Consider the following 15927-nt stretch of genomic DNA (forward strand, 5'->3'; position numbering starts at 1 on the left):
GCTCCGCGCGGGGCTCGCCGTGCCGGGCCGTGCCGGGCCGGGCGGGACGGGGAGCCCCTCGGCCCGCGGGGACAACGTGCGGCCGCAGGGCGGGCGTCGCGCAGCTCTCCCGGGGAGCCGGCGGTCCCCTCGTCACAGAACCGCAGCATTCTCTGAGTTGGAAAGGGCAAGGGACACACATGGATCATCGCGTCCAGCTCTCGGCCCTACACAGTACCATCCCCAAGAGTCACGTATGTGCCTGAGATCGAAACTCATCTGCAGCTCTGTCAGGTTCCGTCGGCACTAGAGAGGGCAGCAGGTTTTGTCAGTGCGGGAAGCGGAACCGCTGCCGAGCGGGCGAGTGCTGCTCTTTGCCCCGCTGCCTGCTCCACCGTCGGTGTGGGCAGCAAGGGCTCCTCGCCTCCCACAAGTCTCCGTCTGTAGGAGCCCGCCGAGGGAAAGCTGGACCGCTGTGAGGCGAAAGGCTGGGGACCAGCGAGCGTGAGGGACAGATCTGGCCTTGTTCAGCCATGGCAAACAAGCAGCGTCTTTGCTGCGGTCTGGCTGCACTGTGGTGTGTGTTAGTTTGGCCAAAGAAAAAATGTATGGTTGTTTTTTAAGCAAAGTGTGTGTGTGTGTGTATGTGTGCTAGTTCCGTCTCACTTCTTGGGATTTATTGCACAGTTCTGACTTATGAAATGCACACTTTTCTGTCACTTCCTGTGTGATGAGTTTGTTCCTTGTTTTCTTGTCCGTGCCAAGTAAACATGCTTCACCTGAAGGCTCTGGTGGGTTGTCTGTTAGACAAAGGAAAAACACAGGCTGGGACAGGGAAAAACTAAAAAGCCACGTAAAAGTTTGATGGTTGATGAGTCTCAGACTGCTAATAGACTCGGTTTCGTGACATTCTTGCTTTCAAAGCAGGCTATTACATGTCAGCTAGCAATTTGGTACTGTTAAAATGTAATTCTTTAAGGACAATCTCACTTTGTCATTTCTATGATGTGATGCATAGTCTTTTGCTCTGTACAGAAGAGTATGCCCATGTGCTATAACATAATCTTCCAGGTCTCATGTCCTTTAAGATCATCTCACAAACTCTAGGCCATTTCAGAACTGGAAATTATATCAGTGGGTACATTGCTTGATTTTTATTGAATGTGCAGTGTGAAGAATACCTGGTGATTTTGAAATAAAGTCAATTACAGCATGTTTTCTTCGATAATATCTAGTCCTTCATCTCAAAGAAAGTTTCTGTGGTATTACATTCTCTAATAATTTGCTTTTCATGTTTAATGTCTCTTCTCAGTTTGCAGTGTGGAAAACTCACACAAACGTGCTGCAGTGACACTGGAAACTTCTTCCAAGCAGAGAAAAGAAAGAAACTCCAAAATAAAAATATGCCGATGCCTCCCAAACATAATTACTTAATATGCCACTGATATCCAGACCACTCAAAAGATACAGAGAGTAGTGTACTACATTGGTTGTGTTCACTGCATGACATAAGACTATGTTCATCAAGATTTCTGTGGACAGATCCTGCAAATACAAAGAATTTGACTGAAATAGATGACAAGTCCTTATATTGTTAAGTTTCAGTAGTTTGTCAGGATCAGGTGTAGTTGGGCCTGCAAAATGTCTCGCCCTCTGGAGTGATAAAGCACACCATCCCTTGCTTAGATTTTGAAAGTCCAGTCTGTGTTAGGACTCCAAACTTTACAGCTTATCTAATGATACCTGGTATTCTTGTTTGTCTTAAATTATAATTAAACATGTTTAAGTATAACATAGCAAGAAACAGAATTGTTCTATGAAAAATCCTTTTTCACTGTTCAGCATTGTTCATTACTTTTATCAGGGTTCTGTCTAGTATATCAATTTTCAAGAAAACCTTTAAAAGGCATCTGCACTCAAAAACTGTGAACATCTCAGGTTTGCATCTAACTGCCATTTAAGCACCCCCCCTTCCCTTTTTCTTTGCTAAATGATGATGCAGTGTCCATACATTTGCATGTTACTATGCTTGGACACCAGTGTCAACCTGTGGGAGGGAGTTGCTCCATACTGTTCACACATTTCATTTTGTGTCTTCACACTCTGTGAATGCCCTTGTGTGTAGGGTGTAGTAACATAAGCATAACCACAGAATCCAAAAACATGGATGCTAAAAAATAAAGTCAGTAAACATATTCCCGAATAATGGACAAAGATACTGCTAATAATACAAAAAACATTATTTCTACAGGTGGTGTAGCAGCTTCAAATTTAGTTTGCTTTTCAAAGCAAGTTACGAACTTGCCATCTGTGCAAAAGGCTTAGTTTTACTTACTTGATTACTTTACTTCAGTGTTCCAAATTCTGAGATTAGTGTGCTGGCCAGGATATAGACTTTGTTTCATTTTCATGTTCAAAAAGCTGAAAATTACAGAAATAGTTCTGTAGTAGTTCCTTCAAAAATTCTCATAGTTGTCCTTTGATTTATAATTTTCAGCTGCAATTAAAATCAAAGCATATTCTCTTTTCAGAAGTAGGGAGTTATTTGCAAAACCTTTTCAAATTACAACACTAACGAAGTTACTTATTTTAGTCAAATCTATGCATGTATTTCACTTTTCTTTCTACTTTTGTAGTAGGATGTAAAATTCATACTGTTTAGTAAGTACATATGTCATAATGTTTTCTCTCATTTTATTTCTGTAATAGGCCCTGCCTTGGACAAAGACATAGTTTGGTTAAAAAGCCATGCTTTCTCTTTAAATATATGATGCGAAGAACAGTCTTAAAAGAAATGTTATCATTTTTTATAGTCATTCTCTGAAACCTTTTTTTTGAAGTTGTATGAGTGATTACCTCCTTCCTGGAGGGCAATGGAAGAAAAAGCACCTGTAAATACAGGTGCTTTGTGTATGACTCGGCTTGCAAAAGACATACTTCTAATTCATCCCCTGTGGGAAAATATAACTTAGAAAAAGAAGCCATCTCTTGGCTTTGAGGGTCCCAACAGGAAGCACAAGATTTTCCTCTTCCATTTGAAGGGAAGACATCCATTCGATAGGGGAAGACATCCATTTGATACTGTTCCTCTGAGGGACAGTAGAAAGTACCTAAAAATACCATTTGTAATGCATTTCTGAAAAGACAGCTTTTGGAGCATATACCTAAGGATGCAAAAGGTAGTTCTCCAGACACTGAATTGTACCCTCATTAGAAGATGCACATCTTTGTCAGTTCCTTCTCCAACAGCCCGCTGTGTTCTTGATCAGGTACAAAATGCTGCATAACACAACAATCCCGTAGGAAAAAAATTTTAAAAACCCTAACAAACATAGAAAAAGCCCTACAAGAACGGGCTTTAGTTCTGTTGCTGAGCAAGTAAAAAGTGCTCAGAGACTACACTGACTAATGCAGGACGGTGACTTTTATAAATCAGTGGAATTGAATCAGGTAATGCTCCCTGTGTGTCCAAAACTGCCCTGTTTCCTTTCCCAGAAGTTTCCAGGAGCTGGATAAGCTTTCATTTTCAACAGCTCTCCGGGATTCCCTCCAAACAATACAAGGAGAAGACAGAGAAGCCTGCTTTGTAGCCGACGGTGATCAGGAATAGTGATCTGCCTGACAGATTGTATAAGAGATGGGTGTGTCAAATGTCCAGTGGCATTAAATCTTGGATTAAAAAGGATTGCATAGAAGTATTGCTGTATTTCTTAACCAATATTGGTAGCATGTGCACAAGTCACCCACATGTAGTGCATGAGATTTTCATCTGCACCTTTCAAATTGAATTGTTCCAGTTTTGTGGATTTCAATAGTTTCTGATAGGTTTTCTGCAAATAAAGATTAAATAATTTTCTTATTTACTATTTAGTGAAGCTAATTGCCTCATGTGAATAGTAAGACCTGCACTGATCTCCCATACTGCTTGTGGCTCTATTAAATGTTGCAATCCTTTGAGCACTGTCATCCATGTGGCTCAGCACAGGTTGGTGTGGATCTGATATGGAAATGGAGTAAATTCCTTCCTTGCCAAGTTAGTTGAGTCACAACAGAGCAGCAGCATGGGACTGCCTTTTAAGGAACGTGTGCCTTTCTCTTATTAGAGGATAAAACCTAGTGTGCAGCCAACAATTTAGTAGCTGGAAAAAGCAGGCAGGCAAGTAAGCACAAGCAATTGGTTTAACTATAGAACTTCAAAATAAATTTTTGAAATGCAGTCCACTGATAGGAAACGGCTTGGTATAAATGGTAATACAGGGAATCACAAATTTACTGTCACCCTGTGACTTTTTGCTTAGTAAACATTTAGGTATACAAGTACCACACAGTGAAGAAAAGGGTCAGTAAGTCTGAATTTCTACTCAAAATCTGCTAACAGAACCAAACAAAATTAATAAAACTGCAGCCTGAGGCTGAAGGAGAACCTTCAAGCATGAAGACTCAGCTTGTAGTGTTTGTTAGTGGTTCTGCTGTCAAAAGTCCTAGTGATTGCAATACAAATACTTCAGGAGTCCATCAGTATGCCAGGACTCCATCAAGTGACTGTCTCCTAACCAAATTTTGCTTGCATAGGTTCTGTTTTGCTTTGTTTTCCCTTTCACCCTTAAAGCAGGGTATCTTCTATGCTTGGCTGGTATCTAAATACAATAACATGTGAATTTGTCTTAGGTTTTCATGGCCAGGTTTTGGTAGTGGGGGAGCTACTGCCTTCTGTCAGAATATGCTGGCAGTGTCCTTCATGTCTGGTAGAGCCAGTGTCAGTCGTCTTCAAGCCAGACATACTGCTGGCCAAGGCTGGGACAATCAGAAATGATGGTGATGCCTTTTGATAACATATTTAAGAAGGAAAAAAAGTTATTGGGTAGATGTAATTGCAGCCGGAGAAGAGCAGACTGAGAGTATGCAAGAGGAACAGCTCGGCAGACAGCAAGGTCTGTGAAGAAGGGGAGGGATGAGGCAGACACTGCAGCTGGGTTTCCCCTAAAGGCCATGGTGCAGCCCATGGTGAGGCAACTGTGCTCCTGCAGCCCACGGGGGACCATATGGATGCAGAGATCCCCCTGCAGCCTGTGAAGGAGACCCACACCCGAGCAGGTGCATGCCCAAAAGAGGCTGTGACCTTATGGGAGGCCTGTGCTGGAGCAAGTCCTGGCAGGCTCCTGCAGATCCAGGGAGAGAGGAGCCTACAGTGGAGCAGGTTTCCTGGTAGGACTTGTGACCCTGTGAGTCCTCATGCTGGAGCAGGCTGTGCCTGATGGATTGCACCATCAGGAATAGGAATAGGCAATTTTCCTGTGAGATGAGCTCACACAGGAGAAATCAATAGGGAACTGTCTCCTGTGGGAGGCACCCCACGCTGGAGCATGGGAAAGACTCCTCTTCCTCAGCACTGGGAGAAAAAATGTCTGGTGAACTGAGCATAACCGCTGTTCCTCTTCCACCTGCACCATTACAGGAGGAAGTAGAGCTAGGAAGGAAGAGAAGTGAGGGAAATTGTTTGTTTGTTTTACTTCTCATTATCCTGATCTGATTTTCTTGGTCCTAAATTCAACTAATGACCAAATTCAGTCTGTTTTGCCTGAGATGGTAATTGATTTACCAGTCTCACTGACTTTATCTCAAATCATGAGCCATTCACTATATTTTCTCTCCCATGTCTAATTGCAAAGGAGAGTGTTAAGAGTAGTTTTGTTGGATATCTGGTATCAAGTCAGGATCAACCCTCCACTGAATTCAAAAAGTTTTCAGTGCTACTATTATACAAATTATATTCATATTCATAATAAATGCCTTCCTAGGTCTACCTATCAATAGGAAAATAATTTTTGACAAAGAAATTGTCTTTGAAAAATCCATGGGAATAGGGAAGTCTACTAGATTAAAAACCTCTCAAAATAGATTTTGGAGGGCCCAGGGTCTGTTTTTTCTTTTGAAAAATCAAACCAAAATCACCTCAGCTTTCTTACCTTAGGCAAATATGGAGAACCGCCTTCTTTCCTCATACATACAAACTAGTATTCCTCTATTCATTCTTGGAGTTTCCAGATATTTAAAGGGACTCAGAAATTGACAGAAGTACTCTAATGCATAATTATAGGTTTCCAGCCCAGTTCATCTTCTTCAGGACTTCATTGTGTACAGTGTTCATGACTGTGTAATGACCTGGCATCAATTTGTGGAAAGTAAGATTGTTCTTTGAATAGTGTTTTCATATGTGTATATATATTAGAATTTTTTTCCTCTGTCTCAAGACACGAATGGAGATTTAGATAAGAATATTTGTTATGGATTTTTAAAATTAATATTTCTAGAAGTTAATTATGTACTGTTTAATAATGTCTGATTTTAAATGCAATGGAGTGCAGCTCTGCCCATATTCTTTTACCATGCATTATTATGGAAAGTTAACCTTCCTTCGCTTGTTTGGCAGCAGTTATCTATCTGTGAAAGCCAGGAAGCTTCAAAAGTTAATGTTTAGGTAAATTCCTTTCCATCAGTAGTGTTTCATCCTGCTGGGTTTGGGGTTTTTCTTTGTTTTACTTAATTGTGTTTTTCATTGTTGTGTCATTTCATCTGCTTTAGTGTAGCAGGATGTGACTGTGATACAGCTAGAAACTAAAAGGACAAAAGACAACACAATGGGGTAACAACAATCCTGTTAAGGTCAACTGTTGAAGTTTTTGAATTTCCTCACTCAAGAGCTCAACGTTTATGATATTTTTCATTCTTTTTTTTTTTTCATTTTGAAATACATTTAGATACAATTACTAAGCTGCTTGGATGCAATACAGAAATCAATGTCATGAAAGTGAACCTAGTGTATCTTGCACATTTTCTTAACTGTCTTCTGTACTCACATCAGTCACCAGAGACTTTTTCAGGGTTCTTGAGTTAGGATGGAGAAGAGAAGGCTTCAGGGAGAAGTCTTCAGGGAGACTTTATAGCAGCCTCCCGGTTTTAGATCATTCCTGTAAAGGAGTCTTACAGGAAGACTGGAGAGAGACTTTTTACATGGGCACATAGTGACAGGACAAAATAGCTTTAAACTGAAGAAAGTAGGTTTAGATTAGATATTAAGAAGAAATTCTTTATTGTGAAAACACTGAGGTGCTGGAACAGGTTTCCCGGGGAAACTGCAAATGGTCCATCCCTGGAAAGGTTCAAGATCAAATTGGATGTGACTGTGAGCAATTTGGTAGAGTGAAAGATGTCCCTACCTATGACAGGGGCATTAGAACTAGATGGCTTTTAATGTCTCTTCAAACCCAAACTGTTTTATGATTCTGTAAGAGCAAGAAACTTTAATAGACACACACAAATATACACACAATAAACTTTTATGAAGTGATTCTACTGCATACAGTAAACTCAAAGTGAAAACATTTTTGTAGGTAATTTTTCCACATGGTATTCTCACTTTAATATTTCACAATGAAGTAAAGACACTGAATTTCACTTTTGTTTCTACTCAGTTTTACTTCTGATTGATAGTATATAGTAGCAGCATGTTGTGTTTTGATTCACAGTTCTGGAAAAGCATGAGCAGAGCTTAAAATCAGAAACCTATTCCAGTCTGAAATACAATTATAAAAATATGCAGTCTGCTGATTCTTCAAATGTGCTAAGTAATTGTTGCTCAAATTAAAATAGATATGAGACCCATTGTTTTATCAATATTTCTGAAAAAGTTACTTGAGAAAAAAGCTAGATATCAGTGTTGGTATCAAATATACACACTGGCAAAACTTTAATACTAAAATATTTTATGTTAAAAATAAATTATTAGGTACCTTTAACATAGCAGTTTTGCTTTTGAATCTTTTGGCCAATTTTAGTTAAAACTAGTAAGAGTATAAGGTTTTCACAAAGAAGTAAATTCCTAGTCTGGATTCAAAAAGGTATGAACATCTGCAAACCAGTTAAGATCAATTCTGAGAGAGGCCTGTCCCACATGCTACCGCTTTGGTAACACAGCTTTCATTAATTAATTGTGGGATCAAACTCTACATAATTTAACCACTGATTTTCACTATTGCTTTGTATTTACATTGGTACAAACAATATCAAACCTATGTCAAATCACTATTTTCTTCTCCTCCCTTATTTTTAAATTTCAGTCAGATCAGTTAAAGACCTTTCCTTGTAACTAAAACAATAAATCAAATTCAGCTCTTTAATTTCCTATATTAAAAGAAGCACCCAGCAACTATTAAATTTGAAAATACTGATATCTTGTTCCACTCTTTATAGCGTAATGGAAATAAACTACATATTGTAGCTCTCCGGGACAGCATTTCAGGATCTAGAAATAGCTTCCACTAACTCCGTTTCTTAGAGGAGGAAGATTTTTAGATAAGCAATTCCAGTAAGTATTCCCTGACACTGAGGCACACATACAAAATAAAGCAAGAAAGCTCTCCCTAGGGCAAAGAATACATATCACTTGCCATTAAGCTTCCTCAAAGTTTAGGTTATAAAAGATATTGTCAAGATAGCTGTACCCCAGGCAGAAACAGGAGTTAACTTGATCCTTCCAGGGAGTAGCTTCAGAGTGTGTCATTCCCAAGACACCTTTCATGTGAAGGACTAAAACAACTAGATGTATCTATCTAATTGCTTCAAAGAGTAGAACTAGTTCTCATCTACAGAAATGAAGGAAAGCTAGTTGTCATGGTTTTCGATCAATGCTGAGCAATGTTGAATCTGGCATTCCCAGGACCAGAGAAGCTGCAAGAGTACCCTGCAGCCCTGGCACTGCCTTCAACACAGCTAGACCTGTGGAGGAAACCCAGCCCTCTGAGACGAGTCACAGGGTGTCCAACCCTTCTGGTTTTGAATGTCTTCTCTTCTGCTTCCTCTGCTGCTACAGAATTGAGCCAGCCATAGACAGAAAGCCTACCAAAAAACCCAGACATATATTTTTGGTTACCAGAAATTGTGACAACAGGAGTCAGTTTGTGCTTAGGAGGTGTTGCAGCAGGCAACATAAATAAATATTCTACTGATCTATGGAGAGGTAACCATTCGGTAAATGGCAGAGGAAGCAAATTGAAAAGATTGCAAAGGGAACAGCTTTTACTTGGAACTGCCACTGTTCTGCTTACTCTCAAAAGTGAAACTAACAAGCCCCACACAGAGCTACTTGAGTTTAATATTTTGCTAGCAGCTGCAGTAACACCAGTAGAAGTGGATTGTCATGCAAGTGGTTGGGGAGATAGAACTACTGCACTACTATGGTTAGCATCTGTGTTTCTTGATTTTTTATATGACCTAGCGCTACAAAAATATGCTGGCAAGGGTTTGGGATTTTTTTTTTAATCCCTATAAAATGCTGGTTGGCAAAAGAACAGTATTTAAAATAGCTTTAAACATTTTAAATATAAACAGATAATTGAAACAGTAGCACAGTTACATAAGTTTCTTCAATTGTGTGCTTCCATATCTTTGTGACTTTTATTCCCCACACTGCTTCATTGAAAAGCAAGAAGATAAAAAGTAGTATCTAACCCCCAAAGCTCCTTCTCTTAAGCTAACCTTGTCTTTGTGCTGGAGATAGTCTTTGCAGTAGCAATGGTAGACACCTTATATGATGAAATGCAGTAAGAGTTTTCACCAGTGGAAACTGGAAACTCCCATGACTGATAAGCAAATACAACATTAGATTGGATTCCTTAACAGAAGTTCCTAAAATAATAAAGTATTTTAATTTCATAAGACTGGAGCTTTATATCAAGATTTTATCTTGTACAATTCAGAGACTTAGGACTTTATAAGAATGTGCTCATTGTCCATTTCTTAGCATAATATTCCACCAGTTTTAAAGCAGCGCATACATGTTAATGCCAGTCAGCCAGAAACTTTGATTTTGAGTGTTAGGCTTAGGTTCCTTTCTTGCTCCACTTTTTTCCAAAACTCAGAGGATTCAGCCAGAGGGCTATTACTTTTCAAGATGGCAAGCCTTCAAGGAGACCTCTGAGACAGAAAGATGAGGAAAATGCTTTGTTTCTACAGAAGGAACTACTAGGGCTGATTTAGTTAGAAGAAATCCCATCTGTCTCTTCACTCTTCTATTTCAGAAATCCTGAATGAAAATTCCTGTTGGGAGACAGATCAGTGACCAGTGGAAAAAAGAGAGGAAGATGTCTGGGTGAGTGGCCAAGGTGGCTGCCTGCAGAGAATTCTGTGTGCATACAGGGAACAAAGAAGTGAAATGATGTAGTAACTCAGAGTCTACTGCAGCATAATGGGGATTGTTCTTCCAGCTTGTACAATACAGCAAAGACCATGGATCTAACAGGAGCGAGAAGAGATCATTGGAGAAAGAGATATATCACAATGGAAAGCTTTCTCAAGTAAAGCTGGCAGAATTCGGTCTTTAGAGGTAGACAAACCAAACAGTTTTGTGAAAAAAGCCTAAGCAAGAATGTAAACTTCACCAAAACATACAAACAAACAAACAAAACCCACCACCCTCAAACCAAAACCAACATAAAAAGCCAGCAGAAATAAAAGAGGGAGACTCAGGCTTGTAGAGCCCAAAGAAGCTTATAGCCATCATAAAGTGAGGCAAATATTTGCAAAGACCTGAGGTTCTGTGAATCTTCATATTTTTAAGTCAGCTCCCTGTGGGATAAAAATTAGTCACTTCATTCTTCTCTACCACTGGCACAGAAGAAGTTGTCCAAAACACAGACTTTGGAACAGAGGATAAAAATGCATGAAGCCAAGAATTACATTACATGTAATGCAAACAATGTACCTTTTTATATTTATAGGCCTATGACTTGGGAATAACAATTAAAATAGTATAGTAATTAATAGTATTGTTATTGTCTGAAGAAGACATAAGGCAGAGGAAATCAGTGACAGACTTCCCTGAAATCACACTGAAAGGTGTGAAAAGAGAAGTTTTAGACAACTTCTTTCATAGCAGCTCTTTCTTTGAAAGTAATTCAGTGAAGAAATGCCACGAGCATAAATATTATTAAGTTTTCACTCCATGTGTCAGTCAGGCAAGTGACAATTTTGGTAATTTCTTGTATTTTACTTACAATGTCTCAATAGCTATTCAACAGTTTCTGACAAAAGATTCTATTTTCTGTGCAAAGTTGTGAGACTGAGAAGGAAAAAGAAGAGTAATAGGATTCTGCAATATCCTTCTTTGCTGTTAGTTATACTCTGTTTTTGATTCTTACTGTAAATTTCAAGTTTTCAAAAAAATCTGCTAACAATGCTTATTTAACTCTGCAAACTGAAACACATGTTCCTTCTTTATTTGTACTTTAAACTAAAATGGAGCATACGTTTTTAGGCAGCTGCCACACCCAGCCTCTGCTGGTGCAGCTTTAGACTAGCCCCCTTCATCCTCTTGTTGAGTAAGAAACAGTTAAAGAAGCTTGTGCCTTGTCTAATAGCCTGTTCTGCTAAGATGCTCTACATAGCATGGAAAAAGCCAGATCTTTCAGAACAGTTCCTCACTTCGAATTCATACATCGCTGCTTAGAAAAGTCTAAAGCAAGATCTTGACCCTGTTTCAAGACAAAACTTGATGTTCACATTAACAGTGAAGGATGAAGAAACAGTATTTTTGCTTACAACCTGACAGACACATTCCAAAAGAAACAGAAATACCTTTTCCTAGTCTCTCTTATTTAGTCCTGACTCACTCTGGATGTGTTCTTTGAAAATATATTATGTAGACTACCTATATCCCAAAAATCAAGTGAAAATAGTAGATAATAAAATTATGGTATGAATTATTAAGTAGATTTTTACAATCAATGCTCAGAAAGATTCTGCCATAGAAATTCTTTCCCAGTCTCATTCTGAATGTTTAGATGCATTTCTAAATACAAATACTTTTACGAATCTCTCAGGAAGCCATACTGCTTCAGGCACCTTCTGAATGCTGGCATACAAACAAAACAGTATGGCTGTGGTTTTCTTCTCTTTTTTCCTCACTTTCATGATGTTGGGAAAAAAAAGAATAAATAATCAAAATTTTGAGCTAGATACATCTTGCAAATCTTTAGTACATTATACAGAATCAAAACTGTATTACCAGACACACAAAGAAGATTGTTTGTCTTCATGTGCTGAGGGATGATGATTCAGAACCACAGTCTTCACTTACGAAATATATCCACATTCATCAAAGTTAAGAAAATATATCTAGATTTATGCAAAATTTGCTAAAGCAGTTTTTTTCTTATCCTTGGAGACAGTTTAGGATCAAAAAAAAAATTTAAGTAACTTTCAAGGAGTAAGGTGGCAGCCAGTTAAAAATGCAGTGGGAAGGGGTAAGGCATTTGTTCTGAAGCCTGTAACTTCTGAGGCATCCTGCAACAATGAGTGCCCTCCTGAGCCTGTTGCATTTTGTAAAATGGGATGTGTCACTGACGTGTAGTGATGATCAATGGAATTAAGCCCGTAATCCTACTAGTTCATCCGTAGTTAAGCACTAGATCCCTCACACGGATCAGTCTCCACAAGGTCCTACAGATTTTCACCATGGGATCACTGTTGAAGGAGCACTGATGTTTGTTGTGTGGGCAACAGAACAAAGGCTGCCAGGGAGCATGGCCAGACTGGTACTGAGAAGAGGAAGTGACAATGTGGCAAACATACAGCATGAGGACAAATACACATCCCACCTCTGTGTGCTCAGTTGTGCAGAGCAGTTGCTACTTCAATTTCCATGGGCACCCAGCCACTGCTCACTCTCATGTAAAGAATTTATTTTGGCCTTTGTTTTCTTGCAGAAACACCCTTGATCAATACTACTTTAAACCAGGTTTCGTCTGTGGGTCTCCTTATTGCTACATCCATAGATTATGTCTATACACTCTAATACACAGGGAATACAGCTCTGGGCACTCTTCTTCATGTATATACATAATCATACTATTCCAGGAAAGAAATTAGCACTAACACCTGACATCTATTGCTACAGATTTACTACAAATCATCCTAATAGTTCTGTCTTGTAACAATGTCACAACTCAATTTATATCTAGTCCCAGTGCAATTTGGACATTGTGATGCTGTGACACAGTGCATGACTTGCTTCTGTTACTCATCCAATGCCGTCACCACACAGTTCAGCCCACACACTCTTCCCTGCAGGACTTTCTGTCTTTTAACCCCTCTCACTGACAACAGGTTATAGGTGTTTTTCAGAGCTTGTCAGTGTTGCTCAAAGGCAACAGGCACAAGGAAGACACTACAGTTCCCATTGTGAATGCTCTTTTGAGATACAGCTTACTGAGACCTAAGCAGTAACTTCTAAACATGCTCCTGCCACATTTTTACTTTGTTTAGAGTTGCGCTGACACAGTTGTGTGTCTCACTTGGGATCCATTAGGAGACAGATTAAATAGAAGTGGACATACATCAGACATACAAAATAAAAGCACAGAGATGGCGATACAATATTAAAAAAAAAAAGAATTAAAAAAAAGGAAATGAACTCATAGGCAAAATTATGCATCCTGAAATTTGTTTCTTTTCTTGTTTGTCTTTTTTTTTTTTGCATCTGGTTTCTCAAGAGTATGATTGAGAAACAGGGAAGTGTATGTCAGAATTTGCAAGCAGAGAATTATGCCTCTGTGGATTGAAACAAAATCTGTATCACCCATGGGGAAGAGGAAGGAGAAAGTATATATGCTCTGGCAATAACAAAACACCATTTTAAAAACATTACCCAAGACAGCAATGTACTTACTGTTTTGGCCCAGCCAACTTACCTACTGTGTGCTTCCCCAGACAGTTATTGCACTGGCTTCTAGCCATATGCCTCTGATAAAGTGCACTTGGAATGAAACAATTTTGCTTCCAATATAATTTCTTCTTCTCCAGAAGCTGTCCTACAGCCAGTTAGCACAGATTTTCTGACATAACCACAGAAGATGCAATCAAACTACAATCATAACATCTTAGAAGAAAGTTTGACAACAGGTATTACAAAATTGGCAGGAGATGCAAGGTAAAGGCATATTTTACAAATACTTATCATGTCACCACTGTGACTGCAACTGTCATGGGACCACACCTGCAGTCGTGCATTCAGCTCCGGGGACCCCAAAATGAGACCTGGACCTCTGGGAGCAAGTCCAGAGGAGGCCCCCAGTAAAGATCCCAGGGTCTGAGCACCACTTCTCCTCATGAGGACAAGCTGAGAGAGCTGGGCTTGTACAGCCTGGAGGAGACTGTGGAGACATTATAGCACCTTTAAGTCAGTACCTAATGGCACCTAAAGGAAGGCTGAAAAGGAACTTTTTAAAAGAGCATGTAGTGACAGAACAAGTGGTGATGAGTTTAAGCTAAAGAAGGTATGTTTAGATTAGCTATTACAAGAAATTCCTTACTGTGAGAGTGGTGAGCTGCTCTGACAGCTTACCCAGTGTAGCTGTGGATGCTCAATCCCTGGAAATGTTCAAGGCCAGACTGAATGGGCCTTTGAGCAACCTGGTTGGGGGGATGGTGGAACTAGATGATCTGTAAGGTTTCTTCTAACTGAAACCATTTTGATTCTATTATCAAAGCTGTTCACCCAAAAGGGATTAACTAAATTACTGATGGATTATTTAAGTACAGCTAATCACTTCAAACTTAAGTTACCTGAGTATTACTCTGCTATGGACAGAGGGACTGAGACGAAAGATGTGTCTCCTAGTAACTACCATCTTCACCATAAAGTCTCTGGCTACCAGCATTATGATTTTTTTTCACCAAAACTTAATTTCCTTTGTCCAGCTCTAAAATTAACTATCTTACTGCTTGTGTGATCAGACCACCAAAACAGATGTCAGTTGCTGTTTTGCTGATAAACAAACAGCTTTTATCTGCAGGATTTCCTTCTAATAAGTACTCTTCCCAGAACATGAAGGCCATATAATTTTAAGAAAATTCTTACCTAAAACCTCCTCTGGAATTAATATTTCTCCAAAGAGTGACTGTTCTGGAAAAACTTATTAGTTTCATATACCATTCTTTTTCTCTGAAAAGCAACAAGCAAATTCAGAGGATCTGAGTTGTTGCAGCAAATAGTGTGCTGTAGAGCTATTCAATTTGTAGCAGGGCTAAGGCTTACCAGTCCAATCTTAACACTAAGGTTAAGTACAGGTAATTGTGTAACATAGTATCTGCTGCTTGGGCAACTTATTGCCCTCTCTATGCCTGATGCAACTGGAACATGTGGAAAAATTCACAGCTTTATAGTTAAGCTTAAAAAGAATAAAACTTTTCATTTTTGAAATTGTGACAATACTTGCAAATTTTCATTTAAGCAATTTTTGGAAACTGGACCTGTGGCACAAACTTGAATCTTTAACTACTGTAAGCTTTATATTTCTATTGTAGTGGCTTTTCATTTTAGTTTGGACATTTCACCTTTTGGATCAGTGGTGCCTTGTATTTTGGATAATTTTGATTCATGATATTTCTAGTTTTCTCACTACATAGTTACAGAGGGCAGCAAGGTAGATTCTTTCAGGCCTATATTCCTTTTTCTAACTTGAAATGTAAAAAATATAATCAAGTTATTTTATTTTACATCCTATTGTTATATTTAGGATTTTCTTGGCTGCAAGTCAAATTTTGGAAATCTAATAAATTATAAGAATGGCTTCACCCTTTTCCTTCCTCCTTCTCTGGCAACTCCCAAAGTTGTTTTTTTGATGTATCAGTTCAAGATAGCCATTTATGTTATGATGGGCTGAGAAAAGACTTCAAGGCTTCTCCCCCCCCCCACCCCCATAATTGTCTGTTTTGCTTTAAAGGGAAATAAAACCTTACTTAGGAAAAAAAACCTTTATTTTTTCAAATCATATCTGACAGATTGCAACAAGAACAAAGTACAGCAAAAAAATTACTCACATGGCCTGCAAAAGTTAACAAAACAGTGATCAAATATCAAACCTCTATCCAAGTCCTTTTTGGGACTCTAAT

At 39.0% G+C, this 15927-nt stretch overlaps 1 long non-coding RNA gene across 2 annotated transcripts in view; it reads left to right on the forward strand.

The window, feature by feature from the left end:
• Positions 1 to 15927, forward strand: part of LOC120511961 — a 50393-nt gene that overhangs the window by 29679 nt on the left and 4787 nt on the right. The window contains exons 1-2 of one of the 2 annotated variants that reach the window (XR_005629884.1): positions 7 to 233; positions 10056 to 10126. This is a non-coding gene — a long non-coding RNA (uncharacterized LOC120511961). Of the gene's footprint in view, positions 1 to 6; positions 234 to 10055; positions 10127 to 15927 lie in introns of those variants that run through there. The other variant, XR_005629885.1, reaches the window with a different exon arrangement.

This window comes from Passer montanus, unplaced genomic scaffold (assembly GCF_014805655.1).
Source record: "Passer montanus isolate IOZ18808 unplaced genomic scaffold, ASM1480565v1 scaffold7, whole genome shotgun sequence".
Lineage (NCBI taxonomy): Eukaryota > Metazoa > Chordata > Aves > Passeriformes > Passeridae > Passer > Passer montanus.